Below are 23,188 nucleotides of genomic sequence, written 5' to 3' on the forward strand. Positions count from 1 at the left end.
CGTGGTGGTATGTGTTTGCACGCCTTTGAATATCCTTCGCAAAGGTTAACAGGTCCTTTTCAGTTGGTTATTTAGGTATTCGGACATGAAACCTTTAGTAATGAGGTGAAATGTTTGACTAGACAACATTATCATGTGAACACATTTCAAAATAATGAAGCGATAGCATAAAACTGTGCTGCATTATGAGGCATAGTTTGTCATTTTGCCACATAATTTAGTCATATATGCTGCATACTTCCAGTGGCCCTGCATATCAGTCAGAAAAGAGTCTGGCTAGATCGGCGTCGAGAGGCCTAGGAGTGGATGGGCAGCGGGGAGTGGGAAGGGCACCCAGGTGCACTGCAGGAATCTACAGCTGTGCCCCTGCCATCGCTGTGGCAAAACCAATTCCTCACAAGGAAAAAAACATGAAAGGGAGGCTAGCAAGCACTGCTGGCGTTGTGGGTGGGAGGGCCCTTGTGTGACAGACAGGAGGCCCGGGCTGCCCTGAGCCGCTGCAATTCGGAGGAACAAGTAATAACGAAACTAACTCAATCGAGTTGCTAGTTTCGTTATTAATAAGGTGCTCGCTGGTGGGGCTAGAACTAGCAGTGTGGAATGAGCTGAAGAGTAGTCAGGTGACCTTGAAGGTCTAAACTCTGAAAATCAGTAATACAAAGCCCATTGTAAATATCGGTGTTGCACAGTGCTTAATTTGTAAATACAAACGCCCGTGCCCAAAGCCGTGGCGGCTGCAATTAAATGTGCGAACACAGAATGCTGAGACGGCGTAATCCCGAAGCCTTCTCGGGCCTCTTCAATCCATTTATAGCCACTCCCTGCCCCTTCAGCTCACTCCTGCAGGTTTCTGATTTCTCCCTTTGTGACGCTTTTCGTTTTCCTCTTCCTCCGTCTTTCCCATATGTGTCTTTTGCTCGCAGTAAATGCTCCCAGCAGAAAAATACGTGCCGGCCTTCAAAAATAAGTGCCAGTGCCCAGCACCGGAAACAAGAAGCACAAATTAAGCACTGGAATGTGTCAGACAGCTTCATCTAGCCAGCTGCTGAAAATTCTCTTAACATACAGATCTGTGTTTCATTTTCCTTTCTCTGCCTGCAAAGTGAGCTAGTAAAGCAGCTTGAGCCCTTTACATTTCTCTGATTCCAAAGTGAGGCATTTTTGCAGCTTGACCCCAGAGACAATCTTGCTGGGGTACAGGAATGTGTGAGAGGAGAAGGCTACAGCAAGTGGGTTGTTTTTAAAACATGTAAACGAAAACAGCTGCTTGGTTCACAACATAAACAAAAGTATTTGAACTATATCAGCAGCAATGAAGCACATTAAGCCTCCCTATGAGACCCCACTGAATGTGGAAGATAGTACCACACTCAGTAAATACAGCAGTGGAGTGGTATTTATAAGGTGAGGTATTACTACTCATTCTCAGTTCTGCACCGTGGACTGTGAGGTAGTGTGGTAATACACATTCTCCTCTGTGAAGTATTTTCATACAATTTGGAATCTTAATCTAGATGCAAACACAGCTTGCTCCTGTATCAGGATTTATGTGGGTTCATATTAAACCCCACTATCTCCTTATCCTGAAGTGTGATTAAAACGGGAAACGCCCTGAATGCCGACTCCGTAACAACGAAGTCGTGGACAACAAAAGCGGAACAACGCACATGCGTGGTTAAGGCACAGAACAGTCGGCTGAGGAGGACGAAGCCATGAGTCAGGTAAGTGGGGTGGGGGTTGGGGTTTTAGTTTTACGGGCGGGGGTGGGAGTTCGGGGTATTTTTAGTTTTAGGGGTGGGGGGCTGGGGGTTTTAGTTTTAGGGGAGGGGTGTCGGGTGGTTTAGGTTTAGGGGTGGGGGAGGGGTATTTTTAGTTTTAGGGCAGGGTGGAGGGGTTGGGGTTTTAGTTTTAGGGGCGGGGTGGGGTTGGGATGTTTTTAGTTTTAGGGGTGGGGGTTACTTTTAGGGGCGGGTGGGGGGGGTCGGGTATTTTTAGTTTTAGAGGTGGGGTAGTGGCTTGGGGTTTTAGTTTTAGGGGCAGGGGTGGGGGGTTGGGATTTTAGCTTTAGGGGAGGGGGCGTCGGGCGGTTTAGGGGCAGGGGAGGGAGGCGAGGGGTATTTTTAGTTTTAGGGCCGAGGGTGGGGGGGGTCGGGGTGTTTTTAGTTTTAGGGGTGGGGGGGTCGGGCGGTATAGGTTTGGGGGGAGGGGTATTTTTAGTTTTAGGGGCGGGTGGGGGGGTCGAGTATTTTTAGTATTTGGGGGTGGGGGTCGGGGTGGTTTAGGTTTTTAGGGGTGGGGGATTGGGGTGGTTTTTGGTTTTAGGGGGCGGGGTGAGGGGGTTGCGGTAATTTTAGGGGTGGGGGTAAGGGTGGTTTTAGGTTTTAGGGGTGGGTGGGGGGTCGAGTATTTTTAGTATTTGGGGGTGGGGGTCGGGGTGGTTTAGGTTTTTAGGGGTGGGGAGGGGGATTGGGGTGGTTTATGGTTTTAGGGGGCGGGGTGAGGGGGTTGCGGTAATTTTAGGGGTGGGGGTAAGGGTGGTTTTAGGGGTGGGTTGGGGGGTCAGGTAATTTTAGGGGCAGGGTTGGGGGGTGTTAGGGGCGGGTGGGGGCTTGGGGTAGGGGTGTTGGGGTGGTTTTAGGGGTGGGGGTAGTTTAGGTTTTAGGGATGGGGTTGGGGTTGTTTTAGGGGTGGGGACTGGGGTGGTTTTAGGGGTGGGTTGGGTAATTTTAGGGGCGGAGAGGGGGGTTGGGGGGTTTTAGGGGCGGGGTGGGGGGCTTGGGAAAGTTTTAGGGGCAGGCAGTTTTAGGTTTAAGGGGTGGGGTTGGGGTACTTTAGGTTTCAGGGATGGGGTTGGGGTTGTTTTAGGGGCAGGGTGGGGGTCGCAGTAATTTTAGGGATGAGGTGGGGGTTGGGGTAGTTTTAGGGGCAAGGGGGGGGTTGGCGTGGTTTTAGGGGTGGGGGTGTCGCGGTAATTTTTAGGGGTGGGGGGCCAGGGGGACGCATGCTGGAACCATGCATGCCTATCACTAATGCCTTTACCAGGAATGCCTTTACAACGAAAAATCGTTGTTAAGGCATTCATGGTAAAGACATTAGTGGTAAGAACACGGACGTTGTTCCGACCTCGTTGTTCAGGCATGCATTGTTCCAGCATGCGTTGTTCCAACATACATTCGATTAAAACAAGGGGGCATATTTAAGAGCCCCTAGTGCTTCCCTGCACCACATTAGTGTAATTTTTTACAGTAATGTGGCCCAACAAGGTCAAAATCGCTGCACCATATTTACAAAGTGGTGCAATGCATGCATTGTGCCACTTGGTAACCCTTTGCGCTATATTATGCCTGCACCAAGAGATTTCTTTGCTTCATTTTTTTTGGCACTTTCAGGAGTTAAAAGAAGGCTTTTATTGGTTACAATGGGCTTCTGGGTGCTTTGCAGGATTAGCGTCAGAAGTTTTTACGCTAATCCTACAAACTTCTGGACTAGCGTCACCAATTCTGACACTAGCCCCCTAACTATTGCCATGGTGCGCCGTATTTTAAATACGGCACACACATGGTGGCGTTCGGGGCGGTGCAGGAAAAGTAGTGCTGCACTGTGGGCAGTGTCACTTTTCTTAAATATGCCCCTAACATTTTGGTGGGATCAATACAAACCAAAACATGTCTATTTCAATTTGTTGAATATAAAGTAGAAATTGATTTTATTAATTAGCTTTCAATTGTAAAAAAAAATGAATGTTTTACATTTTAAATTGTCACAATTAGAATCCCCAAAAATGTTTTTTACATAATTTGTCAAGCTGAACATTTTTTCATAACACAATGCCAAATATCTTTCATCAAAGGTATTGCCACCTGAAAGGTTGGCATTCATTCATTATGATTTTAGTGTATGCCAGCCTATGGCAAACCTTTACAGCGCCACTTACGTAATAAAAGAACAGTCTAGCGCATAGAATCCTTACCCCATAAACAACAGCAAGGAGGGGGTGGTAAATGTGTAGTCAGAAATATGCAAAATGGAGTGGGGCTGTGTTACTACACAACCTGTTGTGCTTTTTTTTCCCATCTGAAAAATTACTAAAGCAGGGAGGTCGAACCCAGCATAAAGTTTATGCTGTTACTGGACATTGTCTCGAAATTTTGGGCCTGATTTATAAAAGACATTTGGTAGACAGAAACCCTGAAAATCTCAAGATTGCAGAGTTAGCAACTGCAAAATGGATTTTTGGTATGTGTGAAACACATTTTGCAATGTCGAAACATATCTAGATCCGAAAATAGGGTTACAAACCTATACCAATCTACAGTTAGGGGGGGGACTTGAAAGAGGCTTTCATTCCTAATCACGGTTCGCTATTAGATAAATGGTTTGCAATTGCGTTACCAACATTTCTAAAGAGGTGATAACCGATTCGCAAAGGGGAAGGTGTCCCCTTAGGGTTTAAGGGATGGGGAAATTGCCCAAAAAGGCTGCTCAGTATGGGCTCCATGCATACACGCTCTGCACTGCAATGGAATTGTCCATAGCTGTCTTGGGGATTTGACTGTCATATTCTCCCATCAAAGGGACCCATCTTTCCAGTGTGTGCTTTCATTTAACAAATAAGCGTACTCAATGAGAAGTGATCTTCTTTTGCTTGCAGTGAGACCAGATGAACTAAGAATAATCTCCACAAGGAAGGGACTGGCAGGCAAGCCTAGTTGGAGAGCACGAGAGGATATAAACCACAAAACTCTTCTCTACTGGAACTGACCTCCGACACAGTATTTTAAATGATTGTTCTTGACCCAATATTCCAAGATGCCCAGTTTCATGGGATGTTTTTAAAGCATATTATTCCATTACAGAGCAGTACTATGTGACATATTTCTACTGGGGACCCTGTAATTGTAATGAGAAGTTTGTTTTACCCAATAAAGTTTATTTTTTTAAACTTTTCCATAGCACACTATTACTCAGGTACACTATTTTGTGGTTGACAGTATTGTAGCACTGTCCCTCTGTGTGAGGATGACACACTTTCTGAAATTACACAGATAGGGTAGAACATAGAGGGTTTTGAAGCACCAAGCAACCAATGACTCTCAGCTGTTGTTGGGTGTTGTGAAGTATTACATCTTTTCTCCAAGTCATTTTCAAGTAAGTTGTTTATCAAGGTTTTAGGGTTGTGCGTGCACTGGCAAGAGACAAAATAGTGAAGACTGAGGAGCACTGTTTCATGCGAGCCATGCTCCTTCCACACTCTACTAACATTTTTGTGTAATTTCCCTTGCACAGATGCAGTGGTATATACACATTTGTTTCATAGAAAATCATGAAAAATCTAAATTATTCCATGTCTCCCTGCGAGGTATAGGTTTCATCAACACAGTGACAGCTTCAAACTACTGTTCAATGCTTTCACAATTTGTGGACTACTCAGTTACATTGTAACATAGAATCAAATTATGCAACACGGGTATCTAAATTATGCAGCAAGGAAATTCAGATTGTGAGGGGTCTTACTGCACATTCTCTGGCAGCACTATTCTGATCCATTTGAGCAAAACATACTTTGGACGATTGTGAGAAATTGGGTTGTTGGTTGACTGGGCTGTGAGCCCTGGTGGAGCAACAGTCACAATCCCTTGCAGGGTGAACCACACAAAAAGTCACTAACTTACCTGTGCTGAACCTTGGGTAGCTTATCAAAAAAAGCAGTCAGGCTAAACTCAGAGGCAACATGTTAAGTATTTATGGAGTACGCAAACAGCAACACAGTGAAAACACAACACAAATCCCAAACCAATTTAGAAAAACTAAAGAACATTTAGTAAATTATATGACACCAAAACCATGAAAATCCAATTAGTAAAACCTGATAGTAGAACCTGAGCTCTGAATTTTTAAAGTTTAGGTTCAAAAGAGCAAGTCATCAGTTTTGGAAAATTGGCCACCTCTGCACTGTTAGCATCACAACCAAGGGTCCGGGAATGGATGGGGATTTCTTGGGGGTTCAAGACTCACTCAGGCTGGGTCCACATGCAGGTTTAAGATGGTGGGAGCCTGTTATGTCCCTGTGGCTCAGAACAGGAGACCAGCCTTAACTAGTCATTGGAGTCACTTCTGAAGTCCCGGGGGCAGGCGGTAATGCAGGGCTCAACAGCAGGGCAGGCCGCTGAAAGTTCCAAACAGGCCCCACGCGGAAAAGCAGTCCTTTCAGGTACAGCAGCAGTCTGGCAGAGTGCACAGCAGGTCACAGCAGCAGGCAGTCCAGTGAGAGTCCTTCTGCAGGTCCAGTAGTGAACTGAGGAGCATGCCTGACAGCCTAATTGTTATACCATGGTGCCCTGCTCCTAGATGTTGGGTGAAGATTCCAGAAAGGTTCACCGAAGTTCCAGGAATTTCCAGCCTCCCCTGCCCTGGCTCCTAGCTGCCTGCACTGACAATGCAGGGGCATTAAGCCTATTGTGCAGTGGCAGAGCCCAGCCTATTCATTTGCAAGTGGGGTAGTGCTTAGCTCTACCCCCTATCAACTCAGTTAATGGCCCATTCAGGCTGTGCCAATCCCCATATTGCATGACTCTCTGGTATGAATTCACAAAGTCCCAACTGTCAGTTACACCCAGTCATGTGACCTAAAGACGGTTACCAACTTTTTCAAAGTGCCATTTTCAAACTTGTAATGATAAATCTGATAAATCCGACTGTACCATTAAAGGGGGTTTATCATTACAAGTTCATAGATACCATGAACTATTTACCACCTCTGGTTTAGGGATTACAGTTTAATATAATAAGGAATCCCCAATGTTATTTTATGGGAGGTGTAGGCCTCACAGCAGTAAAAAACGAACTAGGAGTTTTTCACTACTAGGACATATAAAACTAAACAGTACATGTCCTACCTTTTAATTACACAGCACCCTGCTCTATGTGCTACCTAGGGCCTAATTTAGCGGTGACTAATATGTAATAAAAGGGGAGTTCAAGGCTTGGCAAAGGGTTTTAAATGCCAAGACGACATGGCAGTGGGATACTGCTTTCAAGTTGCAATGGCAGGCCTGGGACATGTTTTAAGTGCTGCGTAAGTGTGTGGCACAATATATGCTGCAGACCCACTGGTAGCATTTAATTTACAGGCCCTGGGTGTATGGTATATCACTCTAAAAGGGACTTACATGTAAATTACATATTCCAGTTAGGAATATGCCAATCAAACCATATTTAAGTGAGCGAGCACAAGCACTTTATCACTGGTTAGCAGTGTTAGAGTGCACAGAGTCCTAAGGCCAACAAGCAAAAATCCAGCAAAAAGTAGGAACATTTCCAATAATGATTTGCAAATTATATGGAAAGTAAGGTAAATTCATAATTATGTGGTAAGCAGTGCAGCATAACATTGTTCCACTGGCCCTGACCATAATTCCATAAAAAATCTATTCATGAAAGGTATATAAATTCAAAATATTTTATTATGGATTTGTGCCTATGGTTAGTTACTCATTTACTTGCTTGGCAAAAAACAGCTTTTTGAAGCTAACTACCACTAAATAAACATGTAATATAAAACATACACAATTGGTAATATATGTAATATGATTCTGTATAGCTAGATTGGAGTTTGGTTTTCACAAGAACCCCTAAATGCAATATCTATCTATCTCTCTCTCTCTATGAGCCATATATATATATATATATATATATATAGATAGATAGAGAGAGAGAGAGAGAGAGAGAGATAGATATAGATATAGATATAGATATATATATATATATGTTTGATGGCATGTGTAGCTGCAGATACACATGCTATGCACATCCCGCCATCTGGTGTTGGGCTCGGAGTGTTACAAGTTGTTTTTCTTCGAAGAAGTCTTTTCGAGTCACGAGACCGAGGGACTCCTCCCATTTCAACTCCATTGTGCATGGGCGTCGACTCCATCTTAGATTGTTTTTTTTCCCCGCCATCGGGTTCGGACGTGTTCCTTTTTGCTCCGAGTTTCGGGTCGGAAAGTTAGTTAGAATCTCGGAAAAATAGTCGGTATTGTTTGCGTTCGGTATCGGGTTAGTTACAACAGATCGACACCGAATTAAGAAGAGCTCCGGTGGCCCTTTGTTTTTTTTTTTCTTTTTCGATCCCCGTCGGGGCCTGGTCAGCCCGGCCAAGTGTCTCTTCAAGGCTGATGGAACGGACCCCATTCCGCTTCTGTCCAAAATGCCATAACAAGTATCCATATACAGATCAACACCTGGTCTGTAACTTGTGTTTGTCACCAGAACACAAGGAGGATACTTGTGAGGCCTGTCGAGCGTTTCGGTCCAGGAAAACACTCAGGGACCGAAGAGCAAGAAGACTGCAAATGGCGTCGGCACTGACAGGACAAGGGCGTTTCGAGGAGGAGGAAGAAACATTCTCCACTCAGGAATCGGACTCTGAGGAGATCGCTCCCGAAGAAACGCCGAAAACCGTGAGTAAGATGTCGAAGCAAAGAACTCACGAAAAGGCCGCTAAAGCCCAGGGGACGCCACCGCCAACAGACCATGGCTTAACCCGAAAAATAGGTGACCGTCCACGGCACCGAAAAAGGGCGAGTTGGTGTCGAAGTCATCCGACCCCGGTCGAGATACCGGCACACAGCAATCTCAGGCCCGAGATAGTGGCTCCGAGAAGATTCGGCATCGAGACAGCGGCACCGAAATTAGTCGGCACCGAGAGGGCACGACGTCGAAAGTCAAGAAGGTTTAGTCCGAGCCGAAAAAAGCAGCCGAAAAGGTTTCGGTACCGAAACATCCGGCCTCGGAACCGAAAATAAGTTCCTATTCAGAGGAACAAGGACTGTCCTCACAAATGAAGACACAGATTTGAACAAGAATTAGAGACAATAGAGCCAGATCACACACAAAGGCGGCTCTTTATTCAAAAAGATACGGGGAAGATCAGCACTCTTCCTCCAATCAAAATGAAACGTAAACTTGCCTTCCAAGACAAGGACAAACAGCCACACGCAAAGGTGGCTAAACAAGTAACACCACCACCATCCCCACATCACTCTCCGCAACCATCACCTGTATCCACTCCACCAATGATGCAATCCCCAACACATACGGGAATGAGTCAAGATGACCCTGACGCATGGGACCTTTATGACGCACCAGTGTCAGATAATAGCCCTGAATGCTATCCAGCAAGACCATCGCCACCAGAGGATAGTACAGGCTACGCTCAAGTGGTATCAAGAGCTGCAGCATTTCACAATGTCAGCCTTCATTCAGAACCCATTGAAGACGACTTTCTTTTTAATACACTGTTGTCTACACACAGTCAATATCAGAGTCTTCCGATGTTACCCGGAATGCTCAAACACTCCAAACAAGTGTTTGAGGAGCCTGTCAAAGGGAGAGCCATTACTCCAAGAGTAGATAAAAAATATAAACCGCCACCAACAGACCCAGTGTACATCACACAACAGCTAACACCAGACTCTGTTGTAGTGGGAGCAGCGCGCAAAAGAGCCAACTCGCATACTTCAGGAGATGCACCACCTCCAGATAAAGAAAGTAGAAAATTCGATGCTGCAGGCAAAAGGGTTGCGCCACAGGCAGCAAACCAGTGGCGCATTGCAAATTTGCAAGCTTTGTTAGCCAGATATGATAGGGCCCACTGGGATGAGATGCAACACTTTATTGAACATTTACCAAAAGAGTTCCAAAAAAGAGCGCAGCAAGTGGTAGAAGAGGGACAGAGTATCTCTAATAATCAGATACGGTCAGCAATGGATGCTGCAGACAGCTGCTAGAACTGTCAACATAGCAGTAACAATAAAGAGACATGCATGGCTGTGTACATCAGGATTTAAACCAGAGATACAGCAAGCTGTGCTGAATATGCCATTCAACGGACAGCAATTGTTTGGGCCGGAGGTGGACACTGCGCTAGAAAAACTTAAGAAAGACACTGAAACGGCCAAAGCCATGGGCGCACTCTACTCCCCGCAGAGCAGAGGCACATTTCGAAAGACACAATTTCGAGGGGGGTTTTGAGGGCAGACCACAGAAGCCACAACCTCACAAACAAAGCCCACTTACCAGAGCCAGTATCAGCGGGGAGGTTTTCGGGGACAATATAGAGGAGGACAATTTAAAAAAAATAGAGGAAAGTTCCAAAGTCCCAAAACTCCTACAAACAAACAGTGACTTCAAGGTCACAAATCCCCAACACATAACACCTGTGGGGGGGAGACTAACCAAGTTTTACACACATTGGGAGGATATAACAACAGACACTTGGGTCTTAGCAATTATCCAGCATGGTTATTGCATAGATTTTCTCAAATTCCCTCCAAACGTCCCACCGAAAACACACAGTATGTCAAAACAACATATAGATCTTCTAGGAATAGAAGTTCAGGAATTGCTACAGAAAGAAACAATAGAATTAGTGCCAAGACAACAATTAAACACAGGAGTTTACTCACTGTACTTTCTGATACCTAAAAAAGACAAAAGTCTCAGACCTATACTAGATCTAAGAACATTAAATACCTACATCAAATCAGACCATTTTCACATGGTTACTTTACAAGACGTAATCCCACTGCTCAAACAACAAGACTACATGACAACACTAGACTTAAAGGATGCATATTTCCATATACCAATACATCCTTCACACAGAAAGTACCTAAGGTTTGTATTCCAAGGGATACATTACCAATTCAAAGTGTTGCCATTCGGAATAACAATTGCGCCAAGAGTTTTTACAAAATGCCTGGCAGTAGTAGCTGCACATATCAGAAGGCAGCAAATACATGTGTTCCCGTACCTGGACGATTGGTTAATCAAAACCAACATGCTAAAACGGTGTTCACAACACACAAAATATGTCACAGAAATCCTACACAAACTAGGTTTCTCAATCAACTACGCAAAGTCACACCTTCTGCCGTGTCAAACACAGCAATACTTAGGAGCTACAATCAACACAGCAAAAGGGTTTGCCACTCCAAGTCCACAAAGAGTTCAAACATTTCACAATGTAATACAGGCCATGTATCCAAAACAAAAGATACAAGTCAAAATGGTAATGAAACTACTAGGCATGATGTCTTCATGCATAGCCACTGTCCCAAATGCAAGGTTGCACATGAGGCCCTTACAACAGTGCCTGGCATCACAATGGTCACAAGCACAGGGTCAGCTTCTAGATCTGGTGTTGATAGACCGCCAAACATACATCTCGCTTCAATGGTGGAACAGTATAAATTGAAACCGAGGGCGGCCTTTCCAAGACCCAGTGCCACAATACGTGATAACGACAGATGCTTCCATGACAGGGTGGGGAGCACACCTCAATCAACACAGCATCCAAGGACAATGGGACATACAGCAAAGACAGTTTCACATAAATCACTTAGAACTGTTAGCGGTATTTCTAGCGCTAAAAGCATTTCAACCCATAATAACCCACAAATACATTCTTTTCAAAACAGACAACATGACAACAATGTATTACCTAAACAAACAAGGAGGGACACACTCGACACAGTTGTGTCTCCTGACACAGAAAATATGGCATTGGGCGATTCACAACCACATTCGCCTAATAGCACAATTTATTCCAGGAATTCAGAATCAGTTAGCAGACAATCTCTCTCGGGATCACCAACAGATCCACGAATGGGAGATTCACCCCCAAATACTAAACACTTACTTCCAAATTTGGGGAACACCACAAATAGATCTATTTGCAACAAAGGAAAACTCCAAATGCCAAAACTTCGCATCCAGGTACCCACAACATCAGTCTCAGGGCAATGCGCTATGGATGAATTGGTCAGGGATATTTGCGTACGCTTTTCCCCCTCTCCCACTCCTTCCATATCTAGTAAACAAGTTAAGTCAAAACAAACTCAAACTTATACTAATAGCACCAACATGGGCAAGACAACCTTGGTACACAACACTACTAGACCTTTCAGTAGTACCTCATGTCAAACTACCAAACAGACCAGATCTGTTAACACAACACAAACAACAGATCAGACATCCAAATCCAGCATCGCTGAATCTAGCAATTTGGCTCCTGAAATCCTAGAATTCGGACACTTAGACCTCACACAAGAATGTATGGAGGTCATAAGACAAGCTAGGGAGCCTACCACTAGACACTGCTATGCAAATAAGTGGAAAAGATTTGTTTATTACTGCCATAATAATCAAATTCAACCCTTACACGAATCTGCAAAAGATATAGTAGGATACTTACTACAGTTGCAAAAATCAAAACTAGCTTTCTCATCCATAAAAACACATCTTACTGCAATTTCAGCTTACCTGCAAATTACGCACTCAACTTCATTATTTAGGATACCAGTCATAAAAGCATTTATGGAAGGCCTAAAGAGAATTATACCACCAAGAACGCCACCAGTTCCTTCATGGAACCTCAACATTGTCTTAACACGACTCATGGGTCTGCCTTTCGAGCCCATGCACTCTTGTGAAATGCAATACTTAACGTGGAAAGTTGCATTTTTGATTGCCATCACATCTCCAAGAAGGGTGAGTGAAATTCAAGCATTTACCGTACAAGAACCATTTATTCAAATACACAAGAATAAAGTAGTTCTAAGTTATCTCACCATTCCACTTGAATCAAACGGTAGAATTACCAGTTTTCTTCCCACAGCCAGATTCTGTAGCTGAAAGAGCACTACATACATTAGACATCAAAAGAGCGCTAATGTACTACATTGACAGAACAAAACTAATTCGAAAAACAAAACAACTATTTATTGCCTTTCAAAAGCCTCATACAGGAAATCCAATTTCAAAACAAGGCATTGCTAGATGGATAGTTAAGTGTATTCAAACCTGCTATCTTAAAGCAAAGAGAGAACTGCCTATTACACCAAAGGCACACTCAACAAGAAAGAAAGGTGCTACCATGGCCTTTCTAGGAAATATTCCAATGAACGAAATATGTAAGGCAGCAACATGGTCTACGCCTCATACCTTCACCAAACACTACTGTGTAGATGTGTTAACTTCACAACAAGCCACAGTAGGTCAAGCAGTACTACGAACATTGTTTCAAACAACTTCAACTCCTACAGGCTGAACCACCGCTTTTGGGGAGATAACTGCTTACTAGTCTATGCAAAGCATGTGTATCTGCAGCTACACATGCCACCGAACGGAAAATGTCACTTACCCAGTGTACATCTGTTCGTGGCATTAGTCGCTGCAGATTCACATGCGCCCACCCGCCTCCCCGGGAGCCTGTAGCCGTTTAGAAGTTGATCTGGAACATTTGTAAATTTGTAAATATATTATTTAAACTTCATTATATACATACGTATTCACTCCATTGCATGGGCACTATTACTAGCATACACAACTCCTACCTCACCCTCTGCAGGGAAAACAATGTAAGATGGAGTAGACGCCCATGCGCAATGGAGTCGAAATGGGAGGAGTCCCTCGGTCTCGTGACTCGAAAAGACTTCTTCGAAGAAAAACAACTTGTAACACTCCGAGCCCAACACCAGATGGCGGGATGTGCACAGCATGTGAATCTGCAGCGACTAATGCCACGAACAGATGTACACTGGGTAAGTGACATTTTCCATATATATATATATATATATATATATATATATATATATATATATATATATATATATATATATATAGAGAGAGAGAGAGAGAGAGAGAGAGAGAGAGAGCGCTATAGATATAGATAGATATACATACAAACATGCACTGTGGCAAAAAAACAGATGTTATTTAGAGCACATGTATTAATAAATGTCTATTCACACATTTACTACTACACATTTACTACTACAGTGCAAAGGTCAAATTTGAGTTTATTACAAGACAGTAAAAGTGACATGGGAAAAAACATTTTTTACCTCTGGACAAATTGCATGTAACAACTACTTTAACAATGGAAATTAGTCTCGTAATAGTCAGGGTATATCTTGCATGCAATTTTACCTTGCTGCACAAATTTAACTCCTTGTATCCTTGGGTAAATACATTTGTTAAAAACACAGTGAGAATAGAGGGTGGGCAGGAGGGGTTGGTGCAGCAACCGGACAAAGTAGGAGGGTGGGCAGGGCAACAAACAGACAAGGAAGCAAGGGAGGCAGAGGAAGGTGAGCCACAAGAGGCAGCTGGAAAATACATGCACGCTTGTCAACTGCTTCAACTAAAAAATAAAATTTAAAAAAAGAGCACAAGAAAAATGAGGAGTCAAAGGACACAAGTAATGCATCTGTGCTCAGGGAAGGAGCAACACAAGAAAAAGAAAGAAAGCCAGAAAGAAGTTGATGAACAAGAAGTAGGCAAACAAGAGTGACAGCTAGGCCAACAAATGGTAAGAAATAGGTGTGCTCTAAGCTCACTGTAATCTAACAATAAGTCTTTCAACAGGCAAGACCTAAAATAACAGAAGGCAGACTAAATTATATTTTGCTTTTCACAAGTCTGCCAAGTGGCACTAGGATATAGGGTACAATCAACCATACCTGGTGTTTATGCCAGCAGCTTTTTGCATTGTAGGGCTCATAGTTTTGCTTTTAACACTTTCATTATGGATTCAAAACCTCAGATGGAAATGTGAGGTTGGTTAAAATATCAGAACAAGCCAAAGGTGTTATACATGTCACGAAACCACTTTTCATCTATATTTTATCATTTTGAAAAGTGTTCTAGTCCATGGAGAATTGCTTGCTTCACTTATTAAACCAAATGTTTGCTATGTGAAACTCTGCTTGCATATTTTGTGAGATTTTACTCTTTCATTCACAGCATGCATCTTTTCTTTTACATGTAGCAGAAGGTTTTATGCATCGCTTCACAATGCAACAAAATAACAACTTGGATGGCTGCAGTAAATTCTTCCCTAAACCAAAGAATAAGTATTTATATAAAAAAAAAAAGAGGGGTAGCTGCACCCTGGATTCCTGCATGTGCTGCCAACTGGAGAGAGAGACTAGGGATGAGGTGACTGGCTGCGTGTTCCTCTTTCCAACCCAACCCCCACATAAGGAACTGGAGCAAGGCTTGTTTGCTGGTCTTCATAGAGGTGCACACTCCCTCTGAAGAGATGCACGCAGACACCCTGCTGGCTTTAGGAGGTGCAAGCGGTGTGGCTGCACTGGGTGCTGACCTGGATTGGGGGCGCTGACCTCAAGGGGGTGCTGTGTTTCGCAATAACTTAGAAATTTGTGATTTAAAAGCACCGCCTGAAAATTGTCTTGCGAGTCCAGCCTTCAGGAAGCAATTAAAATGTCAAGATGCCTCTTGTGATTTATGTTCCTGCTAGGGAGAGAGATGGGAGTTCTGTATAGTGGCAGCTTTGACTCGCCATAAAGTAGTGTGGAGGGTTAATATCCCTGCTGCAAAGAACAGAAATATATTTTATGTGGACAGCTGAGTGGAATAGTAACGCCAGCCTTTACAAGCGCTTTTAAATCAAATTAATGCATGTAAAAGGGAGGCTATGGAGAGATGAGGGGCACATTTGCCTGGTGGTAGTGATGGAATCGGAGGAGGTGGTCATGGGTGGGGGGCGCCAAAAAAGACTGTGGCACAGGGCGCCACCAGCACCAAAGCCGGCCCACACCCTGTTAACACCTGAAAACAAAGCAAGCTCCTTTGACATGTACGACCTCCTCCCTCGGAAAACTTAATTCTGACTGAGGACACAGGTTCATTAAAATTCCTGGGCAAGTTTTTACTTTTATAAAATGACATAAGCGTTTCCACCAAACCTCAATGTGCTGTACATTCCCAGAGAAGCAAACCATTTTGCCTTCGGTCTGTTTTATTCTAGTGCGCTAACACCACAAAAATACGCATTCAATTCCATGCAATATGCCAATATTCTCCAGATACAAGTTAGGCTTCTGATGTCTGGCTTTTCCCTGTACTACAGAACTCAGTTATGTTTTGATTTGTAAAAAAACTAAAAGCATAGGCTTATTTCTGCATCGAGATGCCCCTTTACTCATTGCATAGCTCTACATTATTTCACCTTGCTTGGTGCCCTCCAAACCTCCAATGACCTGTGAACAAAGAACACTTCCTTGAGTTTCGAGAGTTGACAAAAGCTGCATTGATGAGTGGGTGGATGGCTGCATTATTGGGGAAGAGGGATGGATGGTGCAGTGTGGAGATGAGTGAAGAGGGTATAGAAGTGTAGATTGAAGAGTGCGTATGAATGGAGAGTGTAGATGCATGGATTGAAGGATGTGAGAATGAATGAAAATGGTGTAGCATGAGAGACTGAAAAGTGTGAGGATGAATGAAGATGGTGCGGATAGAGGAATAGTGTTTGTGATGAATTAGGGGGGGAAGATGGATGGGTGGAGAGTGTGGGGTGAATGAAGGTGTATGTGGTGGATGGTTGCACAGTGTTGGATGAATGTAAGGGGTATGGATGAATGGAGAGTGTGGGAATGAACAAAAAAAGCAGTCGGTTAAAAGGGTGGATGGATGAAGAGGGTGTGGATGGGTATATATGGATGGATGGATAAATGGATGGATATAGGTTGAACAATTGATAGATGGATCTTCGTAGGCACATGAGCGGATTATAAATGGGTAATTGGGTGAATGAATGGCTCTTGGTAGATGGCTGGATCAACTGATGGATGGATTAGTGTTAGGATAAATAGATGAACGGATATGCACAATTTCTTGAAGCTTACGGTCCACATTCTGAACAATGTTGTGTTAACCTTTCTGTTGTGTAGAAGTATTACGTGAGCTCCTACTTGCCGTATTTGCCAGAGGTGCAGGTTGTTCTGGCTTGGACTTTGAAGTAAGGACGCAGCTGCTACCCATATGGATACCATGAGTGTCTGTGAGAATCACCAAATGCAGTTTGAAACTACTGGATGCCTCCAGGCACTCCCTGCTCTCTAGGCTTCTCCTGGTACAATCTAAGGGAGCACCTGACAAGCCGTGGGTCCCATCAAAGGTAAGGTTACTTGCCTAGTGCTACACAAACCATAGACCACTTCCTTTCCCTGTAAAGAGCTCCGGCACTTGACTCAGCAGCCTTCTAAGCGCCATAAGATGCGAAGGCAGAATTTAGTTAAGACCCTGTCAGCATTTTAAATCTCAAATCATCAAAGAAGAAGTGAAAGTCTTCCACACACTGGATTGTGCTAAAAACTATTGCTTATGGCACTGACTGCCAAAATGAAAATCTGGCAGCCAGTCTAACTCCCTTGAATGACTTCCTGGGGTAGGGTGACCATCTCTCCATTAACTGCATGGGCTGCCTGTAAACTGAACCTAGTGTCCCCCGTTCGCTTTGGATGCTGGTGCACAATAACATTTGCAGGAGTACATTACTCAGTGAGTGATGGTGTAATTTACCGCAGGTGGTGGTGCACGGTTCGAAGGATGGCGGCGTAGTGTGCCTCAGGTTAGAATGGACTGTTCGGTGGTATATGTGGTGGTAATCTACATACTGTTGATGGAGGTACACTATACTGTGACTAATGATGAACTTTGCAGAGCATATTGGGATGCACTACTTAGCACAGGGGTCGCCAACCTTTTCTGCAAAAAGATCTACCTATATTTAATGAAAATGTTCCAGTGCTACTGATATTATTAGTGTTTTAATAGTGACCAAATCCCACAAGATTCCATTAGTGGCCCCCCAATGCAAAACTATCAGCCCCAATCTGTTTAGTGCCTCAGTAAGGGTTGCCTGAGTAATGTCAAAAAGAAAAGCTTTAGCAATTTATAATACCTATAAATTGATAATGAATAACAATCAGAGCTGCAATGGGCAAAGGTAACAATAAATCTCCAAATTGCCACATGATTTATCAAAAATCAGTGTTACCTAGAACAGAACATACTGTGCATTTCTACAGTGCATGTTCACTCGGAAGGTATATTGGCATGAACATAACATGTTTATTATTACCAGGCTCAGTGGATGGAATCGTTGAATTGGAAATTCAATTAGAAATTCAACTATTTTCTTCAAACCTCAGCTTTTGAGTTTTGAAAACATACTAATTTTCATTTTGAGTGCATGTTTTTTTCAATTTGGCATGCATATATTAATTCAGCTAAGCAAAAGCTTCTGGTGTATTAAGCTGGGCTGCAAACAGGCGAGCTACTTCCAACTCGCTTGAGAGCTACCAGTAGCTCAGCAGCCAATCGTTAGAGAAGGCTGGCTTTGCATATCTCCAGTATGATTAAGGATTGTATGGAGGGGATTTTTTCTAATTGTTATCTCTCCTCTTTTTATATCTCATTCATATTTTTAGGTTTGATTGTGTAAGGGTTCTTGTATTATTCTTCATGAACACAATGTAATCGACAGTTACTCGGAGGGTTTCAGTACATTGACCACACAATCGCCTTCAAATGTGCTGTAACCTCTCACTGTACTCGTCTCTGCCTCTCTGGACTATTACTGCCTGTGATCTAGAATCCGCATTCGTCCATAGCACACCGATGCCAGTGTTGTTGTTCAGACATAAAGCGGGGAATCGTGCGACACTTGGGACTCTAGGTGAACTGGGGCCAGCCCTGTCTCTTTCCCCTTGGATAGCGGACATGACGAGACTGGGCCATGACCAGTGCTTAATTTGTGCTTGTTGTTTCCGGTGCGGAGCACCGGCACTTTCATTTCAGGGCCGGCGCTTATCCTTCTGCCTCAAGCATTAGCTCTCCAATCCTAACGCCAACTCCAACTCCATCACGCCCTCACAAGTCCTCTGCAACTCCCTCGCTACCTTCTTCCATCGTAAGATCACTGACCTACACGACAGCTTCGGACACCAGACCCAGCCAACCACCACAGAACCTACAACCCCAGCCATCACCCTCAACGCCTGGACTCACATCAGCGCGGAGGAGACCAAAGCTACCATGAACTCCATCCACTCCGGTGCCCCCTCGGACCCCTGCCCACACTTCATCTTCAACATAGCCGACGACATCATCGCCCCGCATCTCCAGACCATCATCAACAGCTTGTTTGCTTCTGCCACCTTCCCCGAGAGCTGGAAACACGCGGAAGTCAACGCCCTACTGAAGAAACCTACGGCGGACCCCAGCGACCTGAAGAACTTCCGCCCCATCTCGCTCCTCCCCTTCCCTGCTAAAGTCATCGAGAAGACCGTCAACAAGCAACTGACCAACTTCCTTGAAGACAACAACCTACTCGACCCCTCTCAGTCCGGATTCCGAGCCAATCACAGCACAGAAACCGCCCTCATCCAGAACTCTGATGGACAACAGAGAAACAGTCGCCCTCATCCTCCTCGACCTCTCGGCTGCCTTCGACACCGTCTGCCACCGAACCCTAACATCCCGCCTGCGCTCCACCGGTATCCAAGGACTGGCCCTGGACTGGATCACCTCTTTCCTCTCCAACCGCTCCCAAAGAGTCTACCTCCCTCCATTCCGCTCAGACCCCACTGACTTAATCTGCGGCGTCCCACAAGGCTCCTTGCTCAACCCGACTCTCTTCAATGTCTACATGAGCCCCCCTCGCCGACATCGTACGCAAACACAACATCATCACCTCCTACGCCGACGACACTCAGCTGATACTTTCCCTCACCAAGGACCCCACTGGCGCCAAGACCAACCTGCAAGATGGAATGAAAGACATTGCAGAATGGATGAAACTCAGCCGTTTGAAACTGAACTCAGAAAAAACGGAAGTCCTCATCCTCGGAAACACCCCGTCCGCCTGGGTCGACTCTTGGTGGCTCACGGCCCTAGGCACCGCACCAACCCCCTCAGACACGCACGCAACCTCGGTTTCATCCTGGACCCGCTTCTCACCATGACCAAACAAGTCAAAGCCGTATCATCTTCCTGCTTCCTCACTCTCCGCATGCTCCGAAAGATCTTCCGCTGGATCCCCGCCGACACCAGAAAAACTGTGACCCACGCCCTTGTCACAAGCCGCCTGGACTACGGAAGCACCCTATACGCAGGAACCACCGCTAAACTCCAGAAACTTCTGCAGCGAATACAAAACGCCTCTGCCCGCCTCGTCCTCGACATACCCTGCAACAGCCACATCTCCGCCCACCTGAGACACCTGCACTGGCTTCCCGATAACAAAAGGATCACCTTCCGGCTCCTCACCCACGCACACAAAGCCCTCCACAACAAGGGACCCGAATACCTCCAACCGTCGCCTCAGTTTCTACACGCCCACCCGTCAACTTCGCTCCGCCAACCTCGCACTCGCCGCCATCCCTCGCATCCGCCGCACCACGGCAGGTGGGAAATCCTTCTCCTACCTGGCAGCCAAGACATGGAACTCCCTCCCCGCCAACCTCAGGACCACCCAGGACCACCCTGCATTCCGGAGGCAGCTCAAAACCTGGCTCTTCGAGCAGCAGTAACCCCCTCCCACTAGCGCCTTGAGACCCTCACGGGTGAGTAGCGCGCTTTATAAATGTTTTGATTTGATTTGATTTGCGAGCAAAAGACACATATGGGAAAGACGGAAGAAAGGAAAAACAAAAAAGTGTCACAAAGGGAGAAAGTAGACGCTGCTAGAGGGAGCAGAAGGGGCAGGGAGTGGCTGTAAATGGATTGAAGAGGCCGAGATGGCTTTAGGATTACCTGCCTCGGTATTTTGTGTTCGCACATTTAATTGCAGCAGCCTCGTGTTTAAGAGGAGGATGGGCACCGGCACCTTGTTATTTACAAATTAGGCACTGGCCAGAGCCTATTCTGTTGGAGCTCTACTTTCTTTGTTTTTTTGTCAATATATTACACATAGCAAATAATACAACATTATTCACTGTTAGTGTAATAACGAATGGCGTATAATTAGATAGAATATGACTGTGGCCGCTGAGGGGAATAAAACATGCTTTTACATGTTGGTTGTGTGCAGGCTTCCAGGTGACTGTGTTTATGTGAGCGACAGTAAATGTATGTTTGTGTGTGTATGTAAGCATATGTGTGAGTGAAAGTCAAGGTCAAATGGCGTGTGATGTCCCTTCCGCTACCCCTGGCATGTTAATGTATTGGCTTTCATGGGTGTAAAGTAGAGATCCACGCATGGAAAATTCACCATGTGGTTTATTTGATACAGCACCACCATAAATCATGCCGTTCTCCTCCCAGCGCTGTGCTCTAACTGTTCCCCTATTCAAACAAGCATTTGCAATGCAACGGGTCTCGCGTTTGCTTGTGTTAGAACTAATAGCATTGCAAACTCCTAACCGGACTTCTCTTGCCACATAAACCATGTACGTAACCGGAAAAAGTGCAATTAACTGTGCAACAGGGTAGATATTATGCAAAGCGCTCGACTTCTGCCAAGCGAGATCGCGCTGCGAAAATAGAGAAAAAGTAGTCCACGAACCGGAGGGAAAACAGCGAGCCTCGTATGTTTTCAGTACTTGGTCGATGCGCGAGGAGGGCTAACCACAGGAAAAAGCATGATGTATACGTGCCTTCCACTAATGAAATCAAGCAGATTCTAACAGACAAACCCACGAACCAATAAAAGACAGTGACTTGACGTGGACGGGGCGCCGAGCCCTTTTTAATGCCTAACGCGTCTTGCTAGCGAAACGCAAGCGCATGCCACGCAGGCTCGACCCTAATATTACATTATAACATGGAACAAAAGGAATAAACAGCACGCGCTGGTAAATAAAGGGCGCAGGGTCACCGGTTTTGATTGTTGATTGGTTCTTCTCTCTTCACACCCGCCCACCCACAGGACGCTGCCCACCGTAATGGACATGAAACGTGTTCACGCAACCCCATGCTCTCAATTTGTGACCCTCAGTCTCGGGTGTGCACAGTGCTTAATTTGTAAATAAAAACATGCCGTGGCCAAAGCGTTCCTCTTAAACAAGCGGCTGCTGCAATTAAATGTGCGAACACAGAATAATGAGGCAGGGAATACTAAAGTAATCTAGGGCCTCTTCAATCCATTTACAGCCACTCCCTGTCCCTTCACCTCACTCACAGCTTTCTGTTTTCTCCCATTGTGACGATTTTCGTTTCTCTCTTCCTCCGTCTTTCCCATATGTGTCTTTTGCTCGCAGTAAATGCTTGAGGCAGGAAATTAAGTTCTGGCCCTCAAAAATAAGTGCTGGTGCTCCGCACCCTAAATAACAAGCACAAATTAAGCACTGGATGTGGAGGTCATCTTCAATGTGGGATGCGGGTTTGATGATGGTCAGAAATGTAGCACTGTGGAGTGGAAATGCAAAAGTAAATAAAAAGCAATTTATAAAGGGACGAATCGTGTGGTAACTATCCTTTATGTTGGATACAAAATTTAGAAATATTTGCTAGTTTTTATTCTGTAAATAAGCCCATCTACATATGATGTTCAATGCAACATTGTATTAAACACACCAAAAAACATACATCTGCTTTATAAATCTGGTTTGATTTGTACTTGTTTTGGAGGTGTGTTTAGTTATAGTAATATTGTTGCTGGACTTAAACAGATCTCTGTGTAAAATTGACTTTATGTCCTGAATTTTGACCATCGGTTTCGATTTTTTCACACGCCTCTGTGGCACATAGTCATGCCACCACTGGCGAGTTTAAAGTTTGGAGGGAACGTCTCCCTTACGTGCAGCTCCCAACCTCCAAACACTTGCTGATCTGCAGACTTCTAAGCGCTTTGGCTCGTTGTAGCAGTGGCGACGCGGGGCCTCGCTCAAACGCCCCGCCCGCCCCTAGTAGGGAGGCACTGCTGGGCGGGGGAATTCTGGCTAAGAAGCCGCATTCAGCAGAACGAATCCGAGAAAGGGACTTTCCAGCGCGGATGGGAACACACGTGTGTACGTCTGGGTTTCAGATGGGAAAGCTATCGCCTTAAAACAACATAAGAGCATAAATGAGAACTGAGAACGACGGAAAGAGAGAGTCAGTGACTAACCTATCTTTTGTTAGAAGGCACAGCGTTCGCGCGCCGAGCACTCATTCACTGGGTCTCCAGCCACCCGGGCTAGAAGTTAGAAGAATCTGTTTCCCGCCCCCAAACAGACGTAACTGAGGTTACACGTCACCCCCGTCACCAAGGAGACAGTGTTCCCGTAAGGGGTTTGTTTACCAACCATTGCATTCTGAAAGGTTCAGGCCTGGTTCACTTCAGTTCATCCTATTAAACGAACAGTTGAAAAGAATGAGTTGCAAGAGAAAGGAGTCC

The 23,188-nt window shown here is 44.9% G+C and overlaps 1 protein-coding gene across 1 annotated transcript in view; it reads right to left on the bottom strand.

The window, feature by feature from the left end:
• LOC138303867 (interferon regulatory factor 4-like) overlaps positions 1–22,981 on the bottom strand; it is a 126,046-nt gene extending 103,065 nt beyond the window's left edge. The window contains exon 1 of the mRNA XM_069243368.1: positions 22,919–22,981. The gene's annotated coding sequence lies outside the window, so the exon portion shown is untranslated. The remainder of the gene's footprint in view (positions 1–22,918) is intronic.
• Positions 22,982–23,188: the final 207 nt, after the last annotated feature.

The sequence above is a fragment of the Pleurodeles waltl genome, chromosome 7, assembly GCF_031143425.1.
Source record: "Pleurodeles waltl isolate 20211129_DDA chromosome 7, aPleWal1.hap1.20221129, whole genome shotgun sequence".
In the NCBI taxonomy this organism is placed as follows: Eukaryota; Metazoa; Chordata; class Amphibia; order Caudata; family Salamandridae; genus Pleurodeles; species Pleurodeles waltl.